The sequence below is a fragment of the Anticarsia gemmatalis genome, chromosome 11 (genome assembly GCF_050436995.1).
Source record: "Anticarsia gemmatalis isolate Benzon Research Colony breed Stoneville strain chromosome 11, ilAntGemm2 primary, whole genome shotgun sequence".
NCBI classification, from domain to species: domain Eukaryota; kingdom Metazoa; phylum Arthropoda; class Insecta; order Lepidoptera; family Erebidae; genus Anticarsia; species Anticarsia gemmatalis.
The window spans coordinates 9,798,783-9,813,783 of NC_134755.1; positions in this window are offsets into that span (position 1 = coordinate 9,798,783).

The window sequence follows — 15,001 nt, forward strand, 5'->3', positions numbered from 1 at the left end:
AAAACAAACATATCTAGCGAAGTTTTATTAGCATGTAAATTTGTTCATCAATTAACTCGCTATACGCCATGTTCGCGTACATTTCATATAAATTTACATAATGAAATTGCCCTCGTATGCACCAACCTTGCGATGCCACACTGTATTCGTTTTGATTGACGTCACGCTTTTATGCCTTTGAAAAAGGATTCAAAAATATTGTACGTAAAACATTTGTGCCGTGAATAAAATGTGGATGTTGTTTTCTCTTTTGAATGTATTAAAATGTATTTTTTATGACAATGCTCTTAAATCTTCGCTATTCTGAACTTGTTTTTACACTCGGTACTATCGAGTATCGAACATTTTGCAATTAAAATGTTTTTGAATTTAAAATGACCGTAAAAAGTCGCCAGGGAAGCTAATCAGTCATTAAAATTCCATCACAACACTTAGTCTCATAAGGGATGAATTTTGAGGGTAAGAAAAGGCCTATTTTTGATCCTAGGTCCTCAACTATCATCATGCTAAATTTCAACAGAATCAGTTCAGCGGTTTATTGACCAAAGCGTGATAGTCATACATGTAAACTTTTACATATTATCACTCCTTACACTCACACTTATTATTATCATAAACTAATATATCTTTAGAAGACTTTACTAGAACTACATATTATATAATTTTCTTCTATTGTAATAGCAATAAAAGCGTAATCACAAACAATCAAATCAGAGCGGTACTAGAAGGTAAATTAAACAGATTCGTTGAAACGATCGAGCCGAGTTGATCTAGCGACCAATTGTGAAGTTGATGTTATAAATGAAGTGCAAATTGTTACCAACTACGTCTTGATCGAACGACTGATTGTACCTTTTGAAATAAATGGACCGGGGTCGGAAATTTAGGTGTTAATATTACCTTGGTAAGACCCTACCGCAATTTGGGAACAGACCCTTGCCCAACAGTGGGACAGAAATAGGTAAAAAAAACAGGTTTGAAGTCTTGTCAAACAGAGGCAGTCGTTTCGATTTTCTTGATCTTCTTATGAAAGTTAAGATATACGTCGGCATAATCTTAGAAGCCATGATTTCAATAGTGACTATGGTTAAGCTATGATCGGCATCGGCAAGGAAAAGTATCGCTCGCGATCCTTTTGGATCCCTGCACACTATAGGAAACTATGCTTCGGTATGCTTAAGGGCTTTTTGACATCCCTAAAGACGTCCAACATGCTAAGATATAATTAGCGTCAGTAGATGAGTGGTATGATGAAGGATTTAAAGATCCTTTTTCTTGGCAATGCCAATAATGGACATCGAGCCAAATTCGCCAGATTTCTGGATCTAATCCAAAAATACTTTTTTTAACTACTTAAATTCTATTTGACCCTTAACTAAACTGTTAAAAAATTAGGCTTTATTATAGAGCTGTGCTGAACCTCAAAATCAAAACATTATCTCATTAACTCACTTGGTCACCTTTCCAAAAGTTTCATACTATAATTGAATAAAATGCCTCCACTATCCCGAAAATTTATATTATTTCACACTTGTGAAATTGTATTAGTGCCGCTGTAAAGTTTTGTTATAAAAGGAAAAGTTTTAATGCGGGTATTAATTAATAAACGTGGTTTCAACCGCGAACCGGAGCGTGTGTGAATCAGCTTAAAATGGATAACAAAGTGAGGATTCTGTACTGAAATATAAGGGCCAGTTCACACCGAGACGCGGCGCGACGCATTTATCGCACAATAAAACCAATCTATGCGATCCGATTATCCGATCGGGTAGTTCCTTCGGATCCGATTGTCACAATTTGGTTTTTCATTCAGGTGCGGCAATGGTGAACGGTATATTTTTATGTTACCGCCCGGCTGCGCCGATTAATGCCGACGCGAATATGTCATTGTGTGTAGCAAGCCTTACCTGAAATGTATATTTAAAACAACCTTTTGAATAAATAATTGATCTTCTAAACAACGGTGAAAGATATTAATATGTGGAGGGTATGTTATTGTCCTCTCTCCGCCGTTCCTCCCACTCCGCACTGGTCTTCGTATAATGCATGACGTCATAAAATCATCAGCAAATCATATACCTATTATTTAGAGTGTAGCATATCTGACTATTTAAATGTGTGTTCGACCTTCAATCACACTAAATACAAAAAACTTGTCTATTACGCTTTCACTAAACCGCTGAATCGGCTATGATGAAATTTCGTATACTTAGTAGTAGGTAGTTGAAAATCCTAGATGGCAGGTTTAAAACCTCGAGTAGCCTGATAAAGGGACGTAAATCTGTAGACGAGTACACATTACTCATTGTTGTTTGGATATTGTAATTAAACTGTTTTACAAGAGGATTGTTAGAAAACCTTAGTACAAACACATGTAGACCATTAAAGGTAGATGTAGATTCGAAATAAGGTTATATCAACAAGATACGAGACTTCTAAGAATAAAGGTACAACCTTAGTATAAGAGTATTTACTTTATAAGTTACAATATAAACAGACGTAATCATCATGTTACCATGGAAGTAGGCAGACACTGCTTGTATTTCATTCATGCTTAGACACCTTATCTCACATGTTGACGAATTAAGAGCATCTGGCCATTCTGTAAAAACGCCAATACGATCGGTACCAATATTAAACTAGCTAGCTAGCCTGCCTACATATATAGCACAGTTTGAAGTAGCTTACCAAACAAATATACTTAGTTTTACTTTCACCTTCTATATAAAGCATTAAAAAAGAAATGATTGGCGTAAACGAAAAGACATAATAATAATATGTACAATAAATACACAGGGTTTACAAACTCCTATTTTAATTATCAAACTAATTCCATTTCTAAAAATAGACTATCCAATAAACAAATTCCTATCAATCACTAACCCGTATCTATTTCCGTCACAAACAAAACTATGCTTTCTTTCCAACCTATAAGGCGTTTATTAAATCGTAATAAGTAAAAATGAGGGGGTTTTCGAGAGTAATATGGCTGGACGCGGTCCAAATTGCTTAGGTTCGAGTACCGACGGTATAATGCCCACCAAACTTTATGAAAATGAAAGAATAGGGTTATGGATTGGATATTATGTGGCAGATTGTGTGGATTTGTGTTCGTTGGGAAATATGGTGAAAGGAATATAAGGTAAATGTTAAACGTTTGAAATGAGTGACTGTGAGTTTCTTGTTAGCTATTGTCATAAGGAGGCTTTGGTCATTTCATCCCACTGCAAACTTATCCCGCGGGATAAGTTGTCCACATTAATATTTTTATTATTTCTCTTTCGTCAACTCATCCCGCTTTAAAGAAAAGGTAAAAATGTACTGTATTATTTGAAATATTTGTACATTCGTGAACAAAAGTGTTGCTATAAATGTGGTCTTAAGTTTATTACAGTAGGAGATGAGGTTAAATAAATATTCTTTTTGTGTTAGGTATAAGCTGTATATTCAAAAATGTCTGATGAATATTATTACTCACTTATTTATCGATATATTTTATTTCCTTTTTTTTTAAATAAATAAATATCATTGGACTCACACACGGTCATTTGATTCCAAACTAAGCAGAGCCTGTACTATGGTAACCAAATGACTGATAAACATACTTATATACTTCTAAATACATACTTAAATAGATTTATTGACATCCAGGCTCAGAACAAATACCTACTCGTGCTCATCACACAAAGATTTGTCCCGGGTGGGATCCAAAAAGACAACTCCCACTCGAAAAATTGCTCTTGTGTCGCGGGGACTATTATATATGTTGGGACACTTATTAAGAAATAAAACGTAATTTTTTTCTAAACTTGTTGACTAGACTTAGTAGTAGTACTTACTTCCGTAATCAATTCCGAATTTTAAGAAGTAGCTCTATTCAGAAGAGCAGAAGTAGCTCTATTCAGAAGGGCAGTGAGGGCATTAGCGAGTCGGTTGCCACACTGAGAATTAGCCTTAATGCGCGTGAACCACTTTTTTTCAAGTCTGTACAAATTGTAAAATATATCAGCGGGATGAGTTGTCCGATTCAAAAATTGTCCTAGGACAACTCATCCCGCGGGATGAGATCAAGCGGGATGAGTTGACCAAAGCCTCGTCATAAGGCTCTCTTTTCCAAGCTACTGGTACATTCAGTAACTGTAATTGCTATCATAAATTAATCGATAACATTTGCCCTTGATGTATAAATTATTTAAATATGTTAATTAAACATGCATAAAAGTAATTCCTGTAGAATTATTAAACAATGCTCGAATCTCAGGTTTAGTATAATCGGGAAATTATAATAAAGTTATCTTACCTTACATTGCCAAAGCTTTATTCCACTAAATGCAAAAGAGTAACAAGCATGGCAATATTAAAAACTTCGAATGTGTATTCAATTTACAACAAAGAAACATTTATTTGTAAATAAATAATTCACTATCCAAAAAAAGTTCTGTCAATGTTTTTTTAAACAGAATTATCCATGGCAAAATGCCACCATAAATATAAAATTTTATATGCATACCAAGACACCGTATGAATAATGTCAACTTTTATGATAATAAAGACTGAATATTCATGTTAGTAAACGAAAGAGTTAAATCTCACGTAAAATATTATAAAATTTTCCTTGGTACTTGTCTAGTAATGACTGCATCCGCGGCGCAGTGGTTAAGGTCGCCAGCCAAAACCATTTCGTCGAGAGGTCGTGGGTTCGATTCCCACATGGAACAAATATTTTTGCGATTCACAAATTGTTTCGGGTCTGGTTGTACTCTGTGCCCGTTGTTTCTATGTTTGTAAATAAGTTGATACGAAGTAATTATCTAAGAAGCATTGAATCCGTTTGCTTTGTTAAAAAACTATTAGGCTTGTGAATAAAGGTTCTACAAAACCTAGTCCCTGAAAAGAAATGTCGGGAATATGTATATTTCTGCAGTTGCAAAACCTGACACTTTTGAACAAACTTCCCGACCTCGTTTAAAGTTCGCAAAGACTCGCATTTATCCTTGGCAAAAACATTTTAAATATTTGCATTGACAGAAACTTCTATCCGGTAAAATTTATTTATTGGATTGAAAAGTAGCTACGTATTTATCACTCTTTGGCAAGTTGTTGTAAATACCTATTTAGAGTATATATATCTATGTATTAAAGTTAAATAATAATTAGTTATGTAATTATAAAAACACAAGCACAGACAAATTTAATGACCGCCACTAATGATTTACTAGAAGACTTCATGCATGTATAAAATTAAATTGTTAATGCATAATTAGTTGTTTGGGAAAGTGTCAGAAACCTTTCGACTGATCTGACACGTCCTAAAATAAATATAATTTCTACAGAAGCTCATTACTTTAAACATGTCCAATATTCTCATTATTGGATTGAAGATTTAAAAAAATGTATTGTCTAAAGATTATTTTGTTCTATCAACAAAAAGTATTTTTTTAATCAAATAATTCAATAATTTAAAAAAATTCGTTGTTGTTTATCAAATATCAAAGAAAAGAAAAAAATATTTTATGAAGTTATAACCTTAATTTTTTTTAACTTTGATCTTAATCCGATTAAAAAGTAAATTATTTTTTTGTTCGTAAAAAGGATTATATTTTGTACAAGCATATTTTTTGCTAAAATTATTTATGTAGTAACTCGGAGCCCCGCAAAACTTGTAATACATAAGTTACGGGCACTTACAGCTTTAAAGTCTGACAGTCACTCTCGTGCTTTAACTAGTGAATGCAATCCCGATCTCGCGGGATCCCGATCTCGCGAGATCCCGTGTATTTTTTCGGGATCAATCCCGAAGCATAATATGACGACATCCCGTTCGGGATTGTCGGAGAGGGCATTTTCAGCAGCTGGCTACATTGCAATAGACTTAAGATGCCGATTAGAAGCTCGTACTATTGATACACTTTGTATTTTAAGAGGCTACTTTCAAAATGCCATGTGATTACTTTTTATTTTGATCTCCTGGAGCTACACCTACTTTTTTGATTCATTTCATGTTATTACACCTGTTAATTATGTTACGTTGTTAGTAATACTGAAAAATAAAGGCTTTTATTATCTTTCAAATAATAATTTATTGCATTCACCACACTATCACACACATATTACATTAAACAAGCCGTTCGAATTGTATTATTTTTACTAACTAGACGGGATCCCGAAAATCTCGGGATCCCGCGGGATTGATATTTCTGATCGCGAGGGATCTCGAGTTGACGATCTCGAGTCGGGATTGCATTCCCTAGCTATAACCCAGATAACTGGGTTGTGGAGGACAGATAGGCAGTCGCTCGATCTAAAATACAGGGATTTAGGTAAGGTTCCGACTACAACATAGTTGGAAAAAAGACTAGACTCATATAATTTACGTATCACGCATTAAGTTAGAAGTCATTTAAGTTTTACCAATTAAATACTCATAAAACAAAAAAACATGCACAAGGACGTATTAAAGGAGGCAAAAGATCGTTTAGAAGATCATTATCGTCACTAATGTTGAAGTGTAAAACATTAAACAAGATCAATAACTTTCAAATTTCATTAAACGCCCACGAAGTAACAAAATCTAATCGGAGTTGTTCCATATTTTTGTTGGTTGTTGGGATTTGAGCTCGTTGACGCAAGACATTCCCCGATCACTTTGATCCAAGTGATTCTCATTAACTTCCCAAAACAACGCTCGGAATGTTTATTGAAGAATAAATTTCAAACGCGATACTTACCCTACCCTTGTTTATTCGATTCCAATTTGGGCGTCTCCAATTTCGTTACGATGATAATACGATATTTTCGCTGATTCCCAAATATTGCAATATGTCGTCGTGGCATGCTCCTTCAGTATATTCGGGAGAAGGCTTACGATGGAATGTAATAACAGAGATAGCGACGTTTTCGCGAACATAATGCCTACAATTTGAAATCGCGAAATGCCTCCGCGAGCAATTCGCAAAATATTCTTTACCGTTGTGCAAAAATATAACGGATTTTTTATTATCTCCTTTCGTATTTGGTAATCGTAGCCGAGAAGGCACTTAGCTGATGTTCATTTCGTCGTGAACTCCTTATTATCTAAGTGCTTACGGTATGTAAACATTCGACGTCATTATTTGTAGATTTGGGGGAGTAGGTAATGGTATAATGTTAATGCAAAGGTCGTTCTGATTGTTATGACTTTTCTTGGAAATGTTTCAGGATAATGTTTACAAATAAATACGGACTGGTTTATATTTGGGTTTTAATATCGTAAGAGTATGTTTTATGTTTTTACTATTTATATCATATTCCTTACTATATAAAAATACGTTTGCGTTATTTCTATGTACTTAATAATAAAAGCGTAACATTAACTTATCGTACGTACTCAAAAATGACACAAAATGTTGAATATCTAGAATATTCCGACTCGTAACGAGAGACCCCTTCATTCAGTTCAGGTTTTATTCTATCTTACACACCGTATTTTATACAAGCCCATTTTAATGAGGTTTCCACCGCATAAGTTCGTTTTTAATTACAGCTATCTGAAAGACTTTAAAAATAAAATAACCGTAAAATTGTGTAGCCGCGAATCAAAAGTCGACGGATTTTTAATCTTGAAAATGTTTTTTTTTCCGCATGTTATAAAATGTATTTTTTTTGTTTAACATTTTTTCTACGTGCTTGTTATTGCAACTTTTTATTTTTGAGTGGATTTAAAATAAAATAACATAGTTTTGTATGGAATTTTTAAATTTCATATATTCGTAGAGAAGATGTATGCTTTTTTTGGCCGTGGTGTAATCTTTTCCCGCAATACTTGTTAAACGATGACAAAAATTCTTGGAAAACATTTTTTGATCCAAAATTCTGTGTCGCGGTACGTGGAATATGTATGACGAGTATAAAATTGCAAAAATAGTCAGACAGGCTTCTATTCTGAGTACACTCGCACGCACTATTGTCACGCATCACGTTTACAGCAAAACTGTCACGCGTCCTCGAACAAAAAACTCTATTTTAAAATCAATATTTTACAATCACAAGAGGTGGACTTTTGTTTCAAAGTGATTGATTCAGCTTAGCAGTCGAAAAAATACGTATTCAAAATATTTTTTGATAATTTACTTAATACTCTGTGCGAAATCAGGCATATAGCCAGGATAAACTAAATAAAAATAGAAGAGTATACAGTAACAATGCAAAGGTGGAGATTTTTGGGAAAATACTTTACACATTATACTTACTAAGTGGCGTTCTTTGGATTCTACCAACCTCTATGGAAAAAAAACCGTGATATTATGTATGTATGTATAAAATACAAATAATTTGGTGTACAGTGGTTATAATTCACAGGTATTATTCACACAGTGTGTACAATACAATGCAATACAAAAGTCAGTAACATGATTTCCCTTTGTCCATCCATTCATCAACATATATTTTTGCTCCTGTAAAATAAAATATTTAAATCGTATGAAAAAAACGTGTTCTTTTTTATTTGTTGTCAGCCTTTAATTGGAACGGTTTTATACAGCCATAGTCCATTGAAATGTTACAATTTGAGGGCCGAATATTGCATTTCTTAGAGGACGCAATTTTATTTTTGGAACATGTAGGGGGGGTCAATAGAAGCTTAACTTGAAGTTTGTGGGGTCGCCACTCTTGTCCCCCGGCCGCCATCTTGGAAAAGGGGGTAGAAACACTTTTTTCGCTATATCTCGGAAACTATGCGTCTTACAATAAAATTGTAAATGCATAATTTGTAGCAAATTATTTTGCCTACAAATATGTTTCATAATTTTTTGTCCTAAATTAACAATTAAAGAAGTTATAAGCATATCCGATCTATTTCGGAGCGCTGTTACTGAGATTCTAATTAATGAAATTAAAAAAATATATTAGGCAAAATTTTCCTCCAAAAATACTGTACAAGATTGGTTTGAGTTAATTTTTTTTTAATTTATTCATATCAGCTTAGCCTTTTTTCCAAACTATGTTGGAGTCGGCTTCCAGTCTCACCAGATGCAGCTGAATACCAGTGTTTTACACGGAGCGACTGCCTATCTGACCTCCACAACCCATTTACCTGGGATATAAAACGATACCCCTGGTTAAGACTGGTTGTCAGACTTTCAAGCTTCTGAGTACTGTTAACGACTGTCAAATATCTTCGAAAATGACAGCCGGGACCCACAATTTAACGGGCCTTCCGAAACAGGGAGGAACTCGATATGTGTACGATGGTCACCCATCCACAAAATAACCTCGGCAAGCGTGGCTTAACCTCAGAGATCCATCCGCGCGGCTGTCGCTAAAAAAATTAATAGAGCAATAAAGAAAATAATTATAAAAAAAATTGCACTTTTTTGCTTATAACTTCTTTAATTGTTAATTTAGGGCAAAAAGTTATGAAACATATTTGTAGACAAAATAATTTGCTACAAATTATGCATTTACAATTTTATTGTAAGACGCATAGTTTCCGAGATATAGCGAAAAAAGTGTTTCCACCCCCTTTTCCAAGATGGCGGCCGGGGGACAAGGGTGGCGACCCCACAAACTTCAAGTTAAGCTTCTATTGACCCCCCCTACATGATCCAAAAATAAAATTGCGTCCTCTAATAAATGTAAATCTCATGTAACATTTCAATGGACTACCAGTGTTAAGTAAATAAATATGAATTGCGTTTTAATTTCACATAATTATTATTATATTTAAATGCTATTTCTCTAAACGAAGCTATTGATTTTAAAAATCATACGATTGATGTTCATATTTAATTAGTTCATACAATTTATAAAAAATGCTGATCTACTGAATTGATTTCAATTTTTGGCTAGATGTCAAACTATAATTATTCTAGCCACAAAAAAATATCTTTGACTAAAAATAATATATAACGCGAAAACATAAGATTTTATTCATTCTAGGGTAAAAAAATATGGTTTTAATTTGATTGGTCCCTTTATTAATCAGAACACAATACATTTTATTTAATTGTTTTCAATAAAATAATGTTCAGATGAAACTCAAAAAGCATTTAATGAGATTTACTCATTGTACGTTCTTGCCACGCGATACATTGTAACATTTAATGAGTTTAAATGAAATTGTTTTATTTCCCGTATTGCATCGTTTACATACACATACACGCTTCCGACAAACATCATAATTTACATACAGCTGAACATTTTATCATAACTTAACTTTTTTTTATTAAGTTTAGTGTTTTGTTACTTTAGAATCCCAAAAATCAATCAGCTTACCATTTCTTCCAACTATGTTGGAGTCGGCTTCCAGTCTTACCGGATGCAACTGAGAACCAGTATTTTACATGGACCAACTACCTATCGGACCTCCACAACCTAGTTACCTATATGTAATGCGAACATGATATCCCTCGGTAAGACTGGTTTTCAGACTTTCAACTTGTGTGCCCACAATTTACCGTGCCTTCCGTAACACGGTAACGAACACAGGGAAGAGAGGTTTGGAAGGAAAGAGGCCGATGCCCAGCCGTGGGACACATAAATTGCTTGTAAAAAAATAGAAATTATCAAAATTTTCATAGCCGTGAATATTTTTGCGATTCAGTTTACAGCAAAAATATAAGTGTGCCTGTTAAAAAGTTTCTTCACAGATGTTTTGTGCAAGTGTCAAGAACGTTATTGTACACAATTTATGATGAAACTTCCGCGGTTATGGCGCCATTACGGTGACGCCATAAATACGATGTTACCCTCATTTGTACAATAAATTATTTAATTTGTTGTTCAAATTAAATGGATTTGTGGTTTAGGATTGTTTACGTTTTTATTAGACGACTTTGGAAACATTTTTTATTGTTAATTTTTTCTCGTTTAAAAGTCACATAATAATCACGCTTGTTATACCCGAAGGCACAGGCAGAAGCGCATAAAAAACACACCCACGTTTCGCCAAGAATATTGTAATATAATTGAGAAAAGCCCAATCACACTTTGCCATATCTGGAAATCGAACCTAAGATCTCTACGAGACTAAAATTATTTTATATTTGCAGATATCCCCAACAAATTACTGCCGTACGATTAAAAGGGAATTTCTAGTAAATTCTAAGCTTATCCACTCGGGCCGAAGTAAGATTATTGAGCGAACTTTAAACCAATATTGGTTCGTTCGCATCGTGTTCTGCCGTTGCTACTTACTCTACTACTTACGTTCAAATACTCTAATGTATTTTGAGAAACTATTTTATAAAGAGTTTCTTAAGATTTCGTTTGAACTAGTGCACTTTTACGGTAAAGAGCTTTAAATGGTGTTTTATCTTTTAGAGTTTTAGTACTAATATTAACACAACTACGAAATTAAGATATCATCTACGAATAGTTTAGATTGAATCAGCAAGCGTAATAATATTTTGACAGTATTTCGTTACTTTTATTATGCATTTAGCAATGTTCGCTTTAAGGTGTACCAATTGAGTTATTATTTTGGGAGATCGGCGTTTCTTTTCGCATTATAGTATGTATGGACTTGCAAGATTTAGGTCAGAAAACTCTCTAGAAATTAGCTTTTAATATCGACAATCGCTAACCCCCGGTTTCTGAGGTACATTTAGCGGTAGCTAATCTATTCAATAGCGTTTAAACTCATAAAAAACAGTTTGAATAGATAAACTAGTTTAAACTACCGCTAAATGTGCCTCAAAAACCGGGCATAATTCATGTACTGTACTTAAACTATTAATTTATAATTAAAAAGAAACAGAACGAAATAAAATTCTTGATACTTTAAAGCAAGTTGATTAACTGAAAGTCAAGCGGAACTGGAAGCTTAAAGTATTGTTACCGTTTGTTCGTTACACGAGCACTACGAACAAGGATTAAAGCGAAGCAGTGGACAAAGTTACCGGATAACTTCTTAAACATCTTATTTCATTAGTAGTTTTAATAAAATACTATGTAAGATGAAAGTGCTGTTTGCTTTGATGCATTGATGTTCTAAGTACATAAAAGGCTGTTAACTTGAGTTTGTAGTCATGTATTTAACTGAGTATAAACTGTAAGAGCATGTTCTGTGGTGGGTCAGTTATGTACCACGCAATGTTTTGTTTCGAACTCTCCAGGTCGATCCAAAAATTCGTTCTTGATTTTGTTTGTCACGAAAATCTCAGTAATTACCTGGGGTTAGAGAGTTTAGGTCATAGACCAGAACGTACTTCGGAGAGCACGCTAGGATGTCCAAATCCCTGTGTAGGTAACAAGTTATTAATAATAAGCGTTTAATTGTATTTTGCCGATATTTTAAGACAGTATTATGGCACAAAAATTGTTTTGACTGCTTATATTTAAACGGAAAATTTCAATCAAAGGCAGATTTTCCTACTTAAAAATAATATAACATCTAAAAATAGGCTATAACAGATTGTCTTTTTCAATATTAAAATCGTTACCTACGAGTATTTTATGAGGAATGAGGCAAATATCTTTCGTAAAAGACATTGATAAGTCATCAATTCTTTCTCGTCGTATCTTTTATATAAAGCGAGTTTTAGTGCAAATTGAAAAGCGTATCATTTTGTACCTAAACGTTAAGATCAATGTAAAATATTTTATTATGATGGTTTATTACAGGTATAAGGTATAAAGCATGCAAAGTCCCCAACCTGCACTTGGCCAGCGTTGTGGACTCAAGGCCTAACTCCTCGGAGACCCTTGCCCTACAGTAGGACAGTAATGGGTTAAAAACAAAACAACAAACATTAATAAGTATTTTTACTTTCAAATGTAAATCACTTTAAAACTTTTGCGTTACACATTTGTTGTTTAGTGTTATATAGGTATTACACATTTTACCTTAGACTTAAACTCATGTTGGAGCTTACGCTTGCCGTAGTAGACTTTCTTGCGCCGAAACACGACATTTCCTGAAGATAGATAAGTATCTTGGAACTCTTTCTCTGATAAGACTGCTAAACGAATTTGTATGAAATTTGGTACACAAATAGTTTATAACCCGGCTTAAATAAGAATTTTTATCTCGGGAAATCTTTTAACTAAGTCATGTCAAGTTAACGAAATCATGTCATTTTTCCTACAGCGTCTTCAGAAACCAAACTATCCTAACAAACCTTGATCATAGTACAAAAACAATAAAACGCTAAAAATCTATAAAAAAGAATCCTTATATCAATATTAATTAAACTCCCCAGTTATTATCCCAGGAAATGAGTTTTAATTGTAACTTTTTACAGATTCTTCTTTAAGAGGTACTTGTTAGACAAGATCTTGCTCTTTTGTAGTCGTTCGTAACTTCTTGTTTCAAGCGAGCCAATTTTAACTTGTTTCATTTGAAAAGAAACGTATTTTGTTGCTGTTACTTGTAAACTTGTACTCGGTGCAAGGAACTTATCAATATGATTTTGTATTTGTAAATTATGTCCTTATTTATTTATACAAGAGGTTTTATACTTTTTTTATAAAAAAATACTAACTATGTCTCATAATAGAAGAAAAAAAAATATAAACGATATAAAAAAATATACAGTTACAAAAATATGCAAATAACATTAAAAATATATATGTAAACATGTTATATTATATTATTTGAATTAAAATTATTCATCAAGAGCTAGACCTAGGCTGCCCTTAAACCGGTATTAAGTCTGCACGAAGACACAAATTAGATTGTACAGTCAAATTTTACATGAAATTGTGTAAAACATTTCAAATATCTTGTAACAACATTCCACAATGTAAACCCTAAATGGCCAATAATATTGTGCCGTGTTGTTGATCGCCTCCAATTTAACTGCACTTTCTTATAAAAGTTTAATAATAACTTAAATAAAATACAGACAAACCCGCGAAAATGATTTATATCGAACAATTCAATCCATCTTTATATAATAACGAGTGCATTACTCACCTCATTTCACAATAATAACAATACAAATATTTTAATTATTCGGCATACATCGCTGTTAATTCAGTTATTGCGATATCGTTGTCAATATAAACGAGTAATGTACACGTAATGACTTTTCATTCGGTGGTCAGAAGCACTCAAAAGTATTTCTGTACATTATGCTTGTAATTTGCTGCAAATGTTACGTCATTAACATACTTAGTACACACTGCTGGAAACGACAGACAACGCGGCACTTTCGGCTTACGAACAAAATCTATGTATGTACTTATATACTGTGTTCCACTTTTCGTCATCAATTTGATTAATAACTAGCTATTATTGTCGATTTTGCTGCTGAATCCAATAAAAAAGTAATAGTAAAATATGTTAGCACCATTTTCCCATTGTTGGACTAGGGCTTCCTCGCGAAATAACGTAAAGATTTGCGGTAACCACACTAAATAAGTGCGTGTTTAGGCCCTATAAAAACTGTGTTAAATTTATCTTAAGCACATAAGAGTGATTCTATCAAGAAATATTATAATAATATCATAAATGCCTTTTTTCTTTCTTTCTTTCTTTTCTATTTCCAAAAGATACCAAAAGATACCTCTTAAAATATCTAATTGCTCGCAAACACTATATTCTCTATCTAATTGCCATTAGTACTAGTCAAGCTCAACTCGATTGTAGCACAAGTTGGTAATTGCGCTACAGGTGGAGTCGCCAAACTTCACCATTATTTACTACCTAATTGCCTTTAAACCTTACGGATGATTTCCTACCACGGTTTAATATGAACTGCTTATATTATTTGTACTAGCTGACCCGCGCAACTTCGCTTGCGTCACATAAAAGAGAATGGGTCATAATTTTTCCCGTTTTTGTAACATTTTTTACTGTGACTCTGCTCCTTTTGGTCGTAGCGTGATGATATATAGCCTATAGCCTTCCTCGATAAATGTGCTATCTAACACTGAAAGATTTTTTCAAATCGGACCAGTAGTTCCTGAGATTAGCGCGTTCAAACAAACAATCAAACAAACGAACTCTTCAGCTTTATAATATTAGTATAGATTTAACCTGTTCAACACTCCTAGCGTATTTCGTAAGGTCTGTTTTTTT